Source organism: Jaculus jaculus, chromosome 6, assembly GCF_020740685.1.
Source record: "Jaculus jaculus isolate mJacJac1 chromosome 6, mJacJac1.mat.Y.cur, whole genome shotgun sequence".
Taxonomy (NCBI): domain Eukaryota; kingdom Metazoa; phylum Chordata; class Mammalia; order Rodentia; family Dipodidae; genus Jaculus; species Jaculus jaculus.
In genome coordinates this window covers 74732478-74750698 of record NC_059107.1, presented here as the reverse complement: position 1 = coordinate 74750698, position 18221 = coordinate 74732478, and positions in this window count along the sequence as shown.

Genomic DNA, 18221 nt, shown 5'->3' with positions numbered 1-18221 from the left:
GACTTGTTTCCCAGCTCAAGCTATGGGAATGATAACATTCCACTGAGCAGATCAGTTAGCCAAATCAAGAGCAGTTAGTTAGTTTCCTACCATGGCTGTGTGACACTATTGCACTTGTGTGAGCATCATGTCAAGTTGTTGCTGCTGAGTAGCTTAGACCATGAGTTGTTTGGACAGATGTTGGTTATTTTCCCCCAGTCACTAATATAGCATTGTGGCACCAGATGAGCTAACTATCTGGGGATTGACTCTCCTCCAGATTCCAGCCATGTCACTCCATGTTCTGTACCAATGGCATTTGGTGTCTTCAGCAGTAGGGTCTTACCACTAAACTTTGATGGGTCATCAAGTACTCTGACAGAAATCTCTTTTCTTTTGGGAAACCTTGTTTGTCTCTCTGATCAATAGCTCATTTTGGATGTTAGCCACCTGCTGGTACTGGGAATTACAGGCCAGAGCCAAAGAAAAGAAGGAAGAAAAGATAGGTAATATAAAATAGATAGAGAAAAGATGGAGGGAGGGAGGGAGGGAGAGAGAGAGAGACAGAGAGAGAGAGGGAGGGAGGGAGGGAGAGAAAGAGAGACAGAGAGAGAGGGAGAGAGAAACAGGAGGTTAAGTTCAGTCTTCATCATACCCTCTCCAGGGCCTTGTTATTCAGCTGTTCCCTCTAAGGACCTGTTGAAGGTTGGCCATTTAGTCTGTTTTTTAGGATGTAGAATTTTATGACACCATTGCCATTTGGGTCCAGTTTTGTGTCTCCCACCCCCACCTTTATCCTCCCCTCTAACACACACACCCTATTGGCTGGTTCTCAAGATGCTTATTAGGTATGTCAGTATCTTGGGAAGGTTCAGGTTAGGAGCTGTAGCTGAGTGATACTATGTGATGATTATCTTTCTGTGATTGGGTGAGTTCACTGAGAATGATCTGTTCCAGGTCAGACCATTTTTCTTCAAATTTCATTGTGTTGTTTTTCTTAAAGCTGTGTAGCATTCCATAATACAGTATACCACATCTTGGTTATCTATTTGTCTAATGGACATCTGGGTTAATTCCAGCTCTTTGCTATTATGAATTGAGAAGCTATAAATATGATTGAGCAAATCTCTCTGAAGTGAGGCATGGAGCTTTGGGAATAAATGCCCACTAGGGGAGTAACTTGGTCTGTTGGTAACTCTGTAGTCAACCTTTTAGGAATCACCATATTGCTTTATAAAGTGGTTGTACCATCTGCCATTCCTATCAACAGTAGATGAAGGTTGCTATTCTCCAAAACCTTGCCAGCATTTATTTTCATTTAATTTTTGAATGTTCGCTATCCATACTGGGATAAGATGGAATCTCATAATTGTTTTAATTTTGATTTTCCTGATTATTAGAGATGATGAACATTTTCTTAAGTGTGTGTTTGACATTCACATTTCTTCCTGTCCAATACTTTGCCCCTTTTTGTGAGTGGCTTGTTTGACATTTTATTGTTGAAGTTTTTGAGCTCTCTATAGATCCTAGAAATTAGGCCTCTGTCAGTTGGATAGCCAGCAAATATTTTCTCTCATTCTGTGGGTAGTCTATTGGCTCTGCTTATTGTATGTCTGTCTGTGAAGAAACTTTTCAGTTTCATGAGATCCAAGTGGTTGAGTAATTGTTTAAGATCCTGAGCTACTGGGGTTTTGTACAGAAAGTCTTTTCCCATTCCTATATCCTGGAATGTTCTTCCTATTTATTCTAGTATTATCCAGGTTTCTGGTCTTATACTGAAATCTTTGAATCACTTGGACTTGATTTTGTCCCTGAAAAGATGCATGGATCAAGTTCCAATTTCCGGTATATGTTTAACCAGTTTGTCCAGCACTATTTGTTGAAGATGCTATCTTTTTTTCCATCCTATATTGTTAGGGTCTTTGTCAAATATCAAGTGGCTATAGTGACTTGACCCAAAGTCCAGGTCCTCAGTTCTGTTCCATTGGTCTATACTCCTGTTTTTATGGCAGTACCATGCTTTTTTGTTAAAAATTACTATGGCTTTGTAATATAGCTTTAGATTATGTATAGTGAGGCCTACAGTGGTGCTTGTTTTGCTGAGGATACGCTTGGATATCTGAGGTCTTCTGCCTTTCCATATGAATTTTGAGATTTTTTTTTCTAACTCTGTGAAAAACAATGTTGGGATTTTGATGGGTATTACATTAAATCTTCATATTGCCTTTGGTAAGATTGCCATTTTCACAATGTTAATTCCACCTATCCAGGAGCATGAGAGGTCTTTCTCAATTCCTCCTCAGTTTCTTTCTTGAGTGTTTTTATGTTTCATTGTATAGGTCTTTCACATCCTTGGTTAATGTTATTCCAAGGTATTTTATTTTATTTTTTGTTGCTATTGAAAATAGGACAGTGTAACTTATTTCTTTCTCTGTATATTTGTCTTTTGCATATAGGAAGGCTACTGATTTTTGTGCTATTATTTTGTATCCTGCTACTTTGCTGAAGGAGTTAATAACCTCTAAGAGTTTTGAGATAGAAGTTCTTGGGTCTCTTATGTACAGAATCATGTCATCTGTGAATAGAGCTAACTTAAATTATTCCTTTCCAATTTGTATCTCTTTTATTTCTTTCTTCTGTCTTATTGCTTAAGCTAGGAATTCTAATACTATATTGCAGAGAAGAAGTGAGAGTGGACACTTGTGGTTGATTATTTGATTATTCTGTGTGGAGAATTTCCTGAAGTATCTGCAGATTTTGCTTTGTGTTCATATAGTTGTAAAGCTTAGTTTTATTGTGGAAGGTTTTTCTTCCACCATCTATTATGAGGGATACTTTTGCTGGGTATAGTAGTTTGGTTTGGAAGCCATAGGTTCGAAGACTTTGTGGTGCTCCATTCCAGGCCCTTCTGGCTTTCAGGTTTTCCATTGAAAAATCTGAAATAATTCTGATGGGATTACCTTTATATGTAATGTATTATTATTATTATTTTTAATTTTTTTGTTTACTTTTATTTATTTATTTGAGAGTGACAGAGAGAGAGAGAGAAAGAGAGAGAGAGAGAGAGAGAGAGAGAGAATGGGCACGCCAGGGCTTCCAGCCACTGCAAATGAACTCCAGATGCATGCGCCCCCTTGTGCATCTGGCTAACGTGGGACCTGGGGAATTGAGCCTCGAACCGGGGCCCTTAGGCTTCACAGGCAAGTGCTTAACTGCTGAGCCATCTCTCCAGCCCGTAATGTGTTATTTTTTCCCTAGCTATTTTTAGGACTGAATTTCTGGTATTCCCATGATCTGAATGTTTGGAAGTTTAAGGGTATTCCACAGTTCCCTTATGTCCTGTTCATGAAAAATTTTGAACTTATTAAAACTTTTGGACTCACAAACTGTTTCTTCTGTTTTGTCGTCCAGTTCTGAGTTTCTGTCCTCCACATGGATGATTCTATTCTTGATAACATCTATAGAGTTTTGGGCTTGTTTAATTTGTTTTGCATTTTTGACTACATTTTTATGTATAGTTTCCACCCCTCTGTCGAGTTCCCTTTTCACATCATTTTCTGATTTTCTTGATGCTTCTTGGAATTCATCCTTGCATTTCTTTATGTCTTCTGTGCTTAGCCAGTTAGTTATTGTGGTCTTCTTCTTTTTATTTATTTATTTTTTCCACTCTTCCTCAGATCATTTAACTGTCTTTGGAACACTTCCAGGTTTTTATCTATTATGTCTAGTCTAGCAAGAACAGCATTCATACAATTGTTGGCCCTTTTTTGCTTTTCTGCAAGTTCTGCTCTTTGATTGTTCAGGGTTGCATATGGCTTACATCATTTTGGGGCTCTGATCCTAATGTGTCTTCTATGTTTTGATTAGAAACATGCATTGTGGGTCTGGGCAATCATATTGGATTTACTTGCGTTTGATTTTTTCATGTTATTCCCTTTGTGTTGTGGTCTGTCCATCACAGTATAGGAGTATTATTTAATTTAGGATGAAGCTATAGTCCACCCCTGTTGCGTGTTCAGTTGTTATTCCCTCTTATGTTTGCTTCCACTAGGCTTTTGGTGGCAACTAAGCCTGCTGTGGAGCTCTGGTGGGAGCCCAAGAACCTAATGTTCCATGATTCTGGGTATGGTAGTTCATGGTCAGGTGGTCCAAAGTAGACTGTGGGATGGGGTGATGGCCAGTGGGTTGGAGTTCCTGATCTTGAAGGCACAGATGGAGCTAATCTCCCCTGCCTAGTTTTACAAGGGGATTGGGTGGTGGCAAGTGTGATGGTGTTCCCAAGCCTGGAGGTGCTTGAGGAGCTACTCTGGTCTGCCTGGGCCTGCATGGTGGGGGTGGGGGTGAGTGGGATGGTGTTCCAGAATAGGAAGTCATGGGTAGAGCTAACCTGGCCTGCCTGGGTCCATGCAAGAGGTTGAGGGTGGTGATGAGTGGGGAGAAGTAGGAATAGGATGACATTCCAAGTCTGGAGGCATGAGTGGAGCTATACTAGCCTGCCTGGGTCCATGCACAAGAGTGTTGGGGCAACAGTGGGTGGGATGGTGAGCTGAAGCCTGGATGCATGAGTGGAGCTATGCTGGCCCACTGGCTTGAGTCTGGATGGTGGTGAGTGGGACTGGTGGAGTAACTGAGATGGTGGGAATCAGATTATTCCCTTTTTTTTGCCCCTCTTTGCCCTTCCACTGGAGGTCTATTAGAGACTGTTCCCCCATAGAATATCCAGTGAACTCTTAATGTCTTGTCTTTCCTTCCCCGGGAGGTGCAACACAGTTATGTGGATGCCATCTTGACCTGAAGTCCCCCCATTGAGTATATTTCAATAGTTGTGTTTTTTCCAGAAGGATATTATAGCAGTAACTCTTTGGTTTTATTCTTTTTATTTAAGAGGACCCTTAATAAAAGCATTTCCTGACAGCAATTCTTAGCTATTATAAACAGAGCAGCAACAACCAGGAATGTGCAAGTTATCTCTGTAGTAGTACCCTTTAGAGTATATGCCAAGGAGTTGGGTCATACCAGATTTCTATTTCTAATTTGTGAGATACCCCCATACTGATGTCCAATATGGCTGCACTAGATTTCATTCATACCAACAGGGTATAAATAATCATGTTTGCATCCTCACCAGCATTTATTGTCAGTTTTCTTAATAATAGCCATCCTTTCTGGGTATCTCAAACTTGCTTTAGTTTGCATTTTTCTGGTGTCAAGGGTTGTTGAGCTCTTTTAAAGTACTCATTGGCCAGTTGTGTTTCTTCCTTTGTGAAATATATTCATTTCTACAGCTTATTTGGTGATTGTTAGGTTTACTATTATTTTTGGTTAGTTCTTTATAAATTCTGGTTATTAGCCACCTATCTGAAGTATAGCTGACAAAAATTTTCTCTCATTTCATAGGCTGTCTGCTTTGATGATGGTTTCTTTTGCTGTGCAGAAACTGTAATGTCACATAGTTTCAATTGTTCATTCTTGGGGAAATTTCCAATGCTATTAGGTTTCTGTTTAGAAAGTCCTTTCCTATGCCTGTATCTTAAAGCATCTCTTTTTCCCCCCCCCCCTCTAGCAGTTTCATTGTTTCAGGTTACAGATTATGGTCTTTGATTACCCTGGAACTGATATTTATACAGGGTGAAAGATATGGATCCAATTTCATTCTTCAACAGGTGGGTATCCAGTTTTGATGCATGTTCTCTTTTATATTTTGGGTCTTAGCTTGCAGTATCTATAAGTCTGTATATTTAGGGAGGCAGATGAGGATAATCTCTGGAGAATGATAACAAGTAAGTATAAAGAAAAAACAAGGGCAATGAAAGGGTAAAAGACATTTGTGACATGTGAACAGAAGAGGGGTGACATTAGTGTGGATGGGGAATCTGTAGATATAAGGGAATTAGAAGAAGATTAATGGATGAGAACTCTACTTGAAACAAGTTTTATTTGAAAATTCCAGATGAATAATACCTAAAATTCCTATATAGCAGCTAAAATGGGGGAAAAACAAAAATAGAAGCATTTCATGCAATGAGTCCCAGCTCTGCTCTTTTCACTGTGATAGTCCAGAAGTGCCCAATGTTTTTACATTGCAGCATAGCATTTTCATATGGAAATGTGTTGGCACTATTTTAGATATCGTAGACATTTCTGGGATCCTTAGAGAAGTCATGCATTCCTATTTTAAAAACACATGAGTCTGAGTCTAACTTACATATCTTAGCAATGTTCATTGATTGGTCTCTATTTACAAAGCTTTATATTTGTGTTTAATTTTAAGTTCATAAAATCAGTATAGGGCTTCAGAGTGTATCTCTGTGGTAGAGAGAACACTTAACATTTGTAAAGCATGAGTTCAATTCTAAGCCACCCTAAAAAGCAAAATAAGTATCCATAACATTAGTCATCACCATAGTTCCTTTACTAGTAGAATTCCAAAATTATGAATTGTGACCATGATGAAAACTATGACACATTTATTCATTAAGATATTTATTCATCTCATAGTCAGCATCACAAATAGTTCACTTTGCCCATTGTGGAAGCAGGAAAAGCTGAGACAAATCTGCTTTGAAGCTGATCTGTGAAGCCCCATAGCTCCTGTACCTGGATGCAAACTTTATGCATACCCAGCCGAGTCAGCTTGTGCTGAAAGGATGTACCTCAAGCATATTTTGATGCTGCCTTTAAATGGGATACCTTGGTCTGAAGATAAGCCTACTGTTACTAAGTCACATGTTATAATATAATACTCCTGCTACTGGGTGAAAAACTAGTTGCAAAATGAGGGCGTTTTCCTTGAGATTGCTTCTCCATCATTAAAGGAGGTCTCTTGCATATTTGTACCAGATTTAAAGGTAATAGAAATTTCATCCTTTACACATCTCTTTAAGTGTTTTGGCCACATATGCTCCAAATTAGATTAACTCTGCAATTTTCCTTGGCTCTTCTAAGGATATTATAATTTTTCCAAATACTTTCACTCAAAACCTTGGAGTTCCTCATGATAGATCTCTTTCATCTTCTCGCTGTGTCAGAGTTAGAAAAAAATTCCTTTATTCCTGACACTTCCAAATCCAGACCTAGAATGATTCATTTCCATGCCAGTCAGAAAACCACTTGACTGATGTTCAAGGATATTGTCCCATCACAAACCATCTTTAATTGTGACAGCAAATGAGGGTATTTCAAGAAATGTGTCATTCTCTGTGCTGAAAAATATCAACAGTGTCCACTAGCATAAAATCAAGGCTCTCCTTGAAAATATCTTCACACATTCTGTAAACTCTAGTTTATTCATTGTTGTCATCATCATCAATTTAATTTCTTCTTTCCTCATCCTTTTTTAGTTTGTTTGTTTTTGTCATGGTACTATCTCACTCTGGCTCAAGCTGACCTGGAATTCACTATGTAGTCTCAGGATTGCCTTGAACTCCTAAGTGCTGGGATTAATGGTATGTGCCACCACACCTGGCTTTCATCCTTCTTCTTAAAACAGGGTTTCACCAAGCTGTCCTTGAACTATGTGTATCTTCTGATACACATAGTGATAGTGATAGTGACCTTCTGATCTTGCCTCCACTCCCAAATGGTGGGATTACAGGTGTGCACTATCATCCTTTATTTTTGGTCAGTAATTTCATTCTCCCTGATTCAGTATTTTCTTATAAGATTCATATTTTAATGTTTTAATTTTATTTATTCAAAAGAGAGAATCAGAGAGACTGGGAGAGAACGAGGTCAATGGAAAGAGAGATAATGAGTACACCAGGGTCTCTAGCTATTGCAAATGAATTCCAGACTCATGCACGACCTTGTGCCTCTATGGCACTATGGCACTATGGAATCAAATCTGGGTCCTTAGGCTTTTCAGGCAAACATCTTAACCACTAAACCATCTCTCCACTCCTAAATTCATTTTCATATCCTATTTAAATCTCAGACAACTGGCTTTTATTTTTAACCTTTCACCCTGACTTCAATCCCAGCCTTGCACTTTAAATGGTGTTGTAGTTACCTTGTATTACTGGAGCAAAACACCTGACCTGATGGAAGGAAAAGTTAATTTTGGCTTACAGTCTTGTGGGGAAGCTTCATGATGGCAGGAAAAACATGTTATAACAGAATATGAACATAACCTCCATATCACAGCATGTGTAAATGGGAGCAAGAGAGTGAGCCACATTCTGGCTGTGGGGGGAGTTGGTAACAATACCTCTAAACCCACACCCAGAAACACATTTCCTTCATCAAGTCTCCACTTTCCAGCTAGGGTCAGAACATTCAAAAGAAATAAATATATAGGGGACATCTGATTCAAACCACTACAAATTTGTTACTATCAACCCATGATAAGTTATCTGAGATTATTTGGTTAGGCTTGAGGTCAGTTGTATTCTGGGAGCCTTACATTTTGCTTGTGGGTGACCAGCTTCTCCCACATTCTCCTTTTTATTGAATTTTGGGCCGTTTCTTCTCATTAGTAAATCCACTACATATAAAAATGAAATATTTGTCATCCATGCTCATGATTCTAATTAGAGAACACAATCGAGAGCCAGCACATGCTTAATGTAGAGGAGCATACTCTTATTAGTGAAAACCTGCATCAGATGTGGCTTATCTGGGACATGATGGGAGGGTATGAAAATTTTCCCATGTTTAAATGAAATTGAAATCCTTCAAATGTGCTACATTTCATGAAAACAAAACTCAAATATTACCTGACATTTGAAGCAACTCACAAACAGCAGATTAAAACCAGCTGGTGATTCCATAATTCAATTTGGGTAATAAGCCTAAGGCTAATGTCACAAATTATTGTCATTGTATATGTCCCTCCACATGAATCATGCACCATTCAAACATTTGGAAATCAAGAACCATATAGTTCCTCTTTTTTCTTTTATTTCCTTGTAGGTTCTAAAACAAAAATTCATTAACATCTCATACACACACACACACACACACACACACACACACACACACACATATACATATACACATGTACATATGATTAAGATGGGAATTATCTATCTATATTCCATGGTACTTTATATAAATGTATGTATGCATGTGATGTGGGGTGACATGTGCACATGTTTACAGTGTCGATGGGACACTAAGGATAGTATCATGTATCATCCTCAGGAACAACATTTATCTTTTTTGAGGTAAGGTCTCTCACTCACCTAGAGCTCTCCAATTTGGCTAGACTAGCTGGTCAGAGAGCCTCATCTCTGCCTTCCCAGCACAGGGAATATAGACTTTAGGCAGCTATGGTAGTTTGATTCAGGTGTCCCCTGAATGCTTAGGTTTCCAGGTAATAAAGATTTGGAAATGAAAGTGTCCTGGAACCAGTGTATTGTTGTAGGTGGGCTTATGGGTATTTTAGCCAGTTTCCTCTTGCCAGTGTTTGGCATACTTTTCTGTGGCTGTTGTCTACATGATATTAGCCAGGAGGTAATGTCCACCCACTACTCATGCCATTGATTTCCCTGCCATCATGGGGCTTCACCCTCAAGACTGTAAAACAAATTAAACCCCCTTTTTCCCAAAATCTGTTCTCGGTTGGCTGGTTTCTACCAGCAATGCAAACCTGAATGGAACAGTAATGTTGATACTGAGAGTGGGGTCATGGTTGCTAGATACCTGACTGTGTGGGTTTGGCCCTTTGGAGCTGATTTTCAAGAGGAATGCTGGAGGATTGGAACCTTGGCCCAAGAAATGCTTTTCAGTGCTGTAAGAACAGTTTGATCAACTATTCTGGCCAGAGCTGAAAGACCTGAATGCAGTAAGAACTATGGACTGTGAGGTTTGGCTTATGAGGGTGAGAAAGAGCTTTGCCTGGATGGGTCTGTAAGCAGTTTGTGTAAGAGGCTTGCTGTTATACCTATGTCCTGAGAATTTGTGCAAGGTTGCTTTGTGTAGAAATGTACTGGTGTGAGCAGATGGATATGGCATAGAAATAAATCTTTACACCAAAACTGCTGCCTGTTCAGTGGCAACTGTGTGAGAGACTACAGCCACTGAGATTGGGCCAGCTGACCTGCATTGAGACAACAGAAAGAGTGCATGCAGCTTTTTGAAAGGGGCTTGAATGTTGTAGGAGTATTCTCTTCCTCAAAATTGGCTTTATTCTCCCTCTGGATTAACAAATTAGCACTCTACCTGGTATCGTGGGGCATATGAAATAAAGGAAAGAAAGGGTCATTGAGTTTGCAATGTAGTCTTGTGTTTTGGATATGGACATGGGCAGTATGAAGTAGGTTTGCTGGATGCCTTCATGGAGACCCAATGGAGCTGTGAGGATGGACTGTGGTTGCAGTGGAGACCAGTTGAGATGTGGGGACCATGAGATGGCTGCTAAGCAGAACTGTCAGCCCTGGAGAAAGTTTTTCCAGGATTGTGTGTACCATAGCTGGAGGGGTAGAATTGGAACTCAAGGGACTTGTTGCTGGTTAAAATGATCAGACTTGGAGATCTGTCACTGACTAGAGTTGTTGGACTTGGAGCTATAGAGTTTGATGTTTGCCTGGTTGTTTTAAATCTTATATTGTTTCAATATTTCTTTGCTATGCCCAATGCCATTTTTTTTGCAGTGTGAATGTTAATTCTGTGCCATTAAGGGTTTTTTGAGGCTATTTCTTGGTATTATAGCTGTTAAAAAAACTTGGATTGTGAGGATGTATGAAAATCACTAGAATTGATTAAAAAAAAAAACCTACGGGGACTTTTAAAATTGGATAAATGCATTGCATTTCACATCATGTATGGTTATCGGTTTATGGGGGTCAGGGACAGAAAGTGGTGGTTTGATTCAGGTGCCCCCCAAAAACTTAAGTGTTTTGAATGCTAGGTTTCTAGCTGATGGAGATTTGGGAATTAATGCCTCTTGAAGGGAGTTTATTGTTTGGGGTATGCTTATGGGTGTTATAACCAGTTTCTTCTTGCCAGTGTTTGGCATACTCTAATGTGGCTATTGTCTATCTTATGTTGGCCAGGGTGTGATATACACCCTCTACTCATGCCATCATTTTCCCTGCCATCATGGAGCTTCCCCTTCAATCATGTAAGCCAAAATAAACTCCATTTTTTTCCAAAAGCTGTTCTTGGTTGGGTGATTTCTACCAGCAATGCAAACCTGACTGCAAGATAAGCACTTAAGTCACTGATTTAACTCCCTAGGACCTTGCTGGCTGTTTTTGAAAGCAAGATTTATTAGGATCTAGCCACATCTCTATATTTAAATAAGATTACTTCTATATTGTTGGTGGCTGCTATTGCCCTAGGATCACAGAGTTTGCTAGTTAGGAAAGAGATCATTTGCCTTCACAACCTAAAAAGAGTTGTTACCCACCATCCAAGCCGTATTGGTCCAAGAGCAACTCTGGATAACACAATGTCCTATAAAATGGCATAGTATTGTATGCATATGCCCCATATTCATTAAATAATTTTTAGATTTCTTTAATACCTTATGATATGTACATGATAGATTTGTACTTATTGTACTGTATCATTCAAGCCAGACACCCTTTTTTCAATCAAAATATCTTCTATTTTTCTTTTTAAATGCTTATTATTACTTTTAACAATGTCTCATTATTTTTCTTAAATTTAATTTAATTTTTGGCACATTTATATATGTATTATGTACTTTGATTATATTCATAACCATTACCCTCTTTACTACTCTCTCACTCCCCTTCTGATCAACTAGTTTCCTTCCTCATGTCAGGTTTTATTTGCTTTATTCAATTAGATTTTTGTTAGAATTGTTTGCATGAACATGTTTGGGATGTTATTTGCCAGTATATAGCCAATTTAGCAATACTAAGAACATGACTTCTCTTGTCCCTGCAACCACTAACTGTCCGTAGCTATTCTAAAGAGAATGGGGTCTCAGGAACCCTTCTGCAATCCTTCATGGAATGATGACTAACTCAATTTTGTGCTAGACATGATTTTTTTTTAAGTTAAGTACTGAGAGCAAAACACTCTGACCATGGATGGCCAATTGTACTTATCATCTACCTTTACAAAGGCACGTGTGTGCATACTGAAATGATAATCATCATGAGATAAGTATAAATGAATAACAGAGCTAACAATCACACAAAAAAACAAATGAAATTTGTATTAATCAGAACTGCTAGAATAAATTATTTTAAAAAGGGAATTTATTGGATCTGCTTACAGTAGTCCAATACCAGTTGCAGGCCTGAGAATCACCAAACCTGGTAGCTGCTCAGTCCACGTGGCCAGATGCTTCAGCAGTCCCAACCCAGCACGGCAGATGGTGCTAGAAAGCCTGGAGGCTTTCTGAGGAGCCGCTGGGTTTTGATCCACGTGTGTCTTCAGTTGATGCTGGCCTTTAGTCTGCACTGGTCTTCAATCCACGCTGGAAGGTAGCGAGCAGCTCCAGCAGCCAGTGGAAGGAAGGAAGGAAGGAAGAAAGGAAGGAAGGAAAGAGCTCTTTTTATCCAGAGCTTCCTTATATCAAGTGCCTCTCTGAGCGGGGCTGCCCACTCTGGGGGAAGGACTTCCTCCTTTAGTTGATCCTTCCTAGAAGCAACCTCCAAGACCCACCCAAAAAGGATTTCTGTGGATTAGTAAACAGATCAAATTGACAACACCTTAATGTCAGGAGCCGTTTGGCTGGACTTGTATCCATAGCTCTGAGCCCTTTGGCAGCAAGACTTTAGCAAAACTATAGCAAAAACTTTAGCAAAACTATAGCATCCACATGTAAGCAAGATTATGTATATTCAGTGTAGGAAGCCATTTGACTGCCCTTGTATCCATACCTCTGGGCCCTTTGGCAACAAGACTTTAGCACCACATGTAAGCAAGATTATGTATACTCAGTGTTGGAAGCCATTTGGGTGGCCTTAATAGTCTTTTGTACTGAGAAGTGATTTGAAGTGCAAAAACTCTGTAACAGGAAGGTTTTTTTGACAGAAACTTGTGTGAGACTCATGGAACTTTTGTCCATGGAAAAACTGTTTGTAAGAAGATATAAAAAGGAATGCCATGGAATAAATCTCGTTTCAGTCCTTGCTTCAGCCATGGACTGGAGTCCTTGCTTTCATTCTCTCTCTCCTGTCTTTCTTTAATCCTCACTCCCCATCAGGCTCAAACCCTTTCAGCAGGCAGACTCCGACACTTTAACTATCACAAAATTTATCCTTTATCACAGCTGTTCTCTACAATGCTTGCTCAGTTAATCATCCTACTCCTTTTGATAAGAATATCCAGGGAGTCCTTGAAAGCCACAGAGCCATCCTCAGTTTTCAACTAGGCTTTAACCAAGGAGTTAGGGTGCCAGATTATCAAAGTTACACAAAACTTCCCCTGAGTCAGTGGCATCCAGGTTCTTGACTTATGAATTTGAAGAATGAAATTCATAGAGCTTAGGGGGTAAAATCTAGAAAGATGTTTTCATAAAGCTTAAGAGAAGTAACGAAGGCCACAGTCCTGTACAGCAGAGGATGTCCTCAGAAATGGGAAGAACCCATCTGGTGACTCTGATCAGGAATTTTTTTATTTATTTATTTATTTATTTATTTATTTATTTATTTATTTATTTATTTATTTTTTATAGGAAGGCAAACTCCATTAGGGACGGGTGCAGGCAAGATAAGAAAAAGCCATATTGGTTAGGTATGTAGGGAGGGAGGAAAGAATAGCCAAATTAATCAGGTTTCTAGGGATGAAATAATCTTTTTTGTACCTTTATGTCAGGTTTTTAGGCAAAAGGAACCCATTTAGGGAAAAGCAGATAAAAAAAAAAAAATTGTATCCCCTTGCAGACTCAAGAATATTTGCCACTTTAAAAATATTTTTGCTTTGGGGTCCCCGTTACACTCAGCTGCCTGGTGAATTTTTATTTCCATCACTTTGTGTTAAGATTGAGTATATACTTGGGCTCCTAACTGCACTGCCAGTCCTTCAGAGAGAAAGTATATTGTATCCCTCTTGACATACTCCAGTACCTGCAGTTGTACTTTGTAAATATTAGATGGTAAATAATTATCGATCATGAGACAGAATGAGTAAATAGATTATTAGTGTAAATAAGAAACGGCCGTTCTGTAAAAGAGTTTTTAGCATTTTTGTTTCCTCCAGAGTTATGGAAAATAGTTTGCGTAGGCACTTACCTGTTGTGGTTAGACATGATGAAACAATCTTATCTATAACCATTACCTAAAGAGTCGAAAAAGTCTAGAATCACTGAATAATTAAAAGATTTTTGATAGGTTGTGCTTGAGCACTGTGCCTTCCACCATTACCCTCGAGCTGGTTATCAAATTAGCAGAAAATATAAAGCAGAAAGGCTTCAGAGAACTCAACACTAAATCAGACTGCCAACAGGCCTGCCATGGCTCAAGGAACATTGCAGAAGAGTAGACAGAAAGATTGTAAAAGCCACAGAGTAGTTTGGGATACCCTAAGGCACAGTACCCCCACTGTCCCAATGGGATGGACTGAAGCATTCATGACCCACAGTAAATCCCATAACCCCACAGAGTAGGGCCCCAGGGAAACAGAAACAGGGCAGAGGGAATAAAAGAGTATAATATGTTAAAAATAAATAAATAATTTAAAAAAGGTCTTTGAAATGAAGAAGGCTGGGGGAGGGCCTAAGCACACATAAACAGAGGGAAGTGGATACAAAGCAGGCCAGCGGGCTGGAGGAGATGTTGATCATAAATAAAAATAACAAATTGTGTTGAAAAATGCTATAATGATGTTTAACATTCTGCAAGCTTACTAAAAATATAAACAATTACCAAGGAAAGAAACAAAAAGATTTGCAGAAGCAAGGCCTGAGGACACAGGATGGGAATCACAGCTACAGAAGAAAGTAAGGCAGCAAGGCTATACATTTGAAGCCAGCCTAGATTACATAGTGAGTTTAAAGCCAGCCTGAGCAACTGAACAAGGTCTTACCCCAAAATGAATAATGAAAACATGACTGGGCATATGATGCAGTTGCATAATGCTTATATAGCATATGTGAATCCATAGGCACAATCCCCAGTACTACAAAAAGACTAGTAGATAAATTCAGTTAACTGAATACAGGGTATTTTGTTGTTGCCAAAAACCAAAGGCAGATAATTGACTGGAGAAGAATATTCTTCAATCAATGTATGGATTCTTTCTCTAAACTGGTCTCTGTTGAATCTCTGTTATTTTGTATTCATGTATTTGTCTACTTGTTCACTTATTTATTGTCAACATTGGACCCATGTCATAGATCAGGGACTTGATTATGAATAGTTACTAATAATAACCTTTTCCAAAAACTTGGCAAAATAAATATCTTTAATTTTCTTTTGGAGATTTCTTCCTAGAATATAGTACAAAATTTGTTATCAGCATAGTGACAAGAGACAGACTGCATCTTGTTTTGGCATATGCATTTTACTATTAATAACCACTGAGGTAAATTAAGTTAAATAGTTTTTTTCTTACTGGAGAGGTATGTGTGCTTTTAAATTTTAGTTTTTCCTTTATTGCTTTATTGCTCCCTAAGGTCCTGTTTTACAGTGAATAGACTTAATATTCTATTTCTGTCTTTATTATTGGGAATAAAATCCCTATTTAATGTTATGTATCTACCCAAACAGGAAAGATGCAGTAGGGGTTGTTTGAGATTATAAGTTTAACAATGAAAATAAAATTAAATTGTGGTGTATTATGTTATTTTTTAAACCAAATATCCCATATTTCCTTTTTGTAACATGAAGATCATTATGCAAAATCCTGGGGCATGTTCTAGCCAGTGGAACTGAGGAAAGAACACATGGATAATAGGCACATTATACTTTAAAGCTTTTATTTTATTTTAATTTTTATCTACTGGAACAGAGAATAGAAAGAGAGTGAGAGCAAGAGAGAGAGAGAGACAGAGAGAGAATAGGTGCACTAGGGCCTCATGACATTGCAAATGGACTCCAGATGCATGTACCACTTTGCACATCTAGCTTTACTTGTGTACTTGGGAATTAAACCTGGGCCATCAGACTTTGCAAGTATTTAACCGGGGAGCCAGGTTTTCAACCTGACATTGTTCTTTTAAAAAGATATTTTATTTGCATTTATTTGTTAGATGGAGAGAGAAATAGGCAGATATAGATGAGAGGGAGAGGGAGAGAGAGATATTGAGAGAGGGGAGAGGGAGAGATTGGGCCAGTCAGGACCTCCAGCTTCTACAAATGAAGTTCAGATTCATGAACCACCTCTCACATCTGGCTTACATGTGTCCTGGGGAATCAAATCTAGGTCTTTAGGTTTCATAGGCAAGTGCCTTAACCACTAATCAATCTACCCAGCCCAACTGACATTATTCTTTAAAGTATAAAACTAATCTATTCATTTTGTCTCCCTGTCATAACAAATTAACATGAATTCATATACAAGGGACAAAACATACAAATGTATGTGAACTTGCTTGATTACATTGTAAAAATAAATAACCTCAAAATCCAAGATGCTCATAACATGCTCAATGCATTCTTTGTATGAAGCATGGACATGACTTTGGCTAAGCAAAAGGGATGAGATGACGGACCAGACAAGAATGCGCAGATATGACAAAAAGATTCTCATGTGCTGCTGGCTAGAACATGCCCTATGGTGCTGTCTAATGCTTACATGGAGCAAAAAGGGAAAGCAGCATATTTGCTTAGAAAATAATATAATGCATAGATATTTAATTGTATTATCTTTGTTCAACTCATAATCTCAAAAATATACCCCAATGGGTATTAAGTCCATTAAAACTCTATAAGAAGACTTTGACAATTTCATCCATTTTTGTAACTAATATTTTATAGTGTGTCTTTCTATTGTATTTGTCAGTCAAAGAAAAAATAAAGATGTTGACATGACAGCATGCAAACTCTTTTAAATATTAGGAAATTAATGTCTGGGAAAAGTCAAATTATACCATTTTCAATGCCTGGCACTCAACTATATGTGAATGAATTAATAATGCCTATGAACAAATTAGTATAATGCTTTGCACATGTTAAAATTTCAATCACTAATTTAAGAAAAGCTTTCCTAAACAATTCAAATTTTCTTCCCACTTAGATTTTCATTTTTTTTTTTTCCTGACAGAATGACAATGTCAAAGTGATTTCAATATCTAAAAATCTTTGTAGGATAATAGTAAAAACCTTTAGAGGCTCTATCGAACTCATATTGGAAAAGAATCAAGGCATTGTCTAGTGTGTATAAAGAGGAATTTTAGTATTTCAAATACATTTTTATGTGTCTTTTCGAATGAAGAGATTAGTTTTGACTTGTTTTGTTTCTTTGCATGTGTAAATATATGAAATGTGTGCATGTGAAAAAATCCATAGCACATCTTTCCTGTATGGGAAACACATAATATTAAATAGGAATTTTATTCCCAATAATGAGGACAGAAATAATCATATTCAGACTATTTATATTAAGCCAGGACCTTGGGGAGTAAAATAAAGCAATAATAAAAAATAAAGCTTAGTAAGATCTCTGAACAAAAAAACAAGCTTTGTGAACATGTCATAAAAGGCACTTGCACATTGTTTTCTTAAACAAACTAAATTAAAATGGTAGGAAATGACTGGAAAGATTCTGACAATCTTTCAAATGAAAGGAATTTTAAATGTTGAAAATGAGAGTTGAATTGTGTTTTATGTTATGAAAATAATTTTCCCAAGAAAACTTTTGAAACTGCCACAACATGATTCTAATCCTCAAATAAATACCAGCTTTTCTTTTTAGAGAAAAAAATTCCAAAATAATAACTAACACTTAATGTATCTCTGGAGCTTTACTGAGGGAAACAATTTTTCTTTTCTTCCCTGCTTTGCTGGTACAAATCTAGGGCTCTGAGGCTAACTGTAGGTTATGGTTCACATTGGTAGGTGTGATGACTGGGGGCTTTTGCCTGTGCATGACTATAGGTCACCATGAGGGGAACCAGTGAGAGGAAGGGCTGCTGTGTAGACTCTGAACACAATATTCTGTCGGTGTGCAGATGACCATGTTCACATGCAGATAGTAGAGAAGCAGTAAAAGCAGCTGTCCTAGTCTCTAAGAAACATTTTGTCATTGCCATCTTGAACTCCTTGGGAGCTAGTATTAATAGCATCCACTCCATTAACTTCTACATATGGGTTATCATTAGCTCTTTGTTATAGTTAACTATTTACTAACTACGTTCTTCTTATAATGAAAGGAAACAGTTG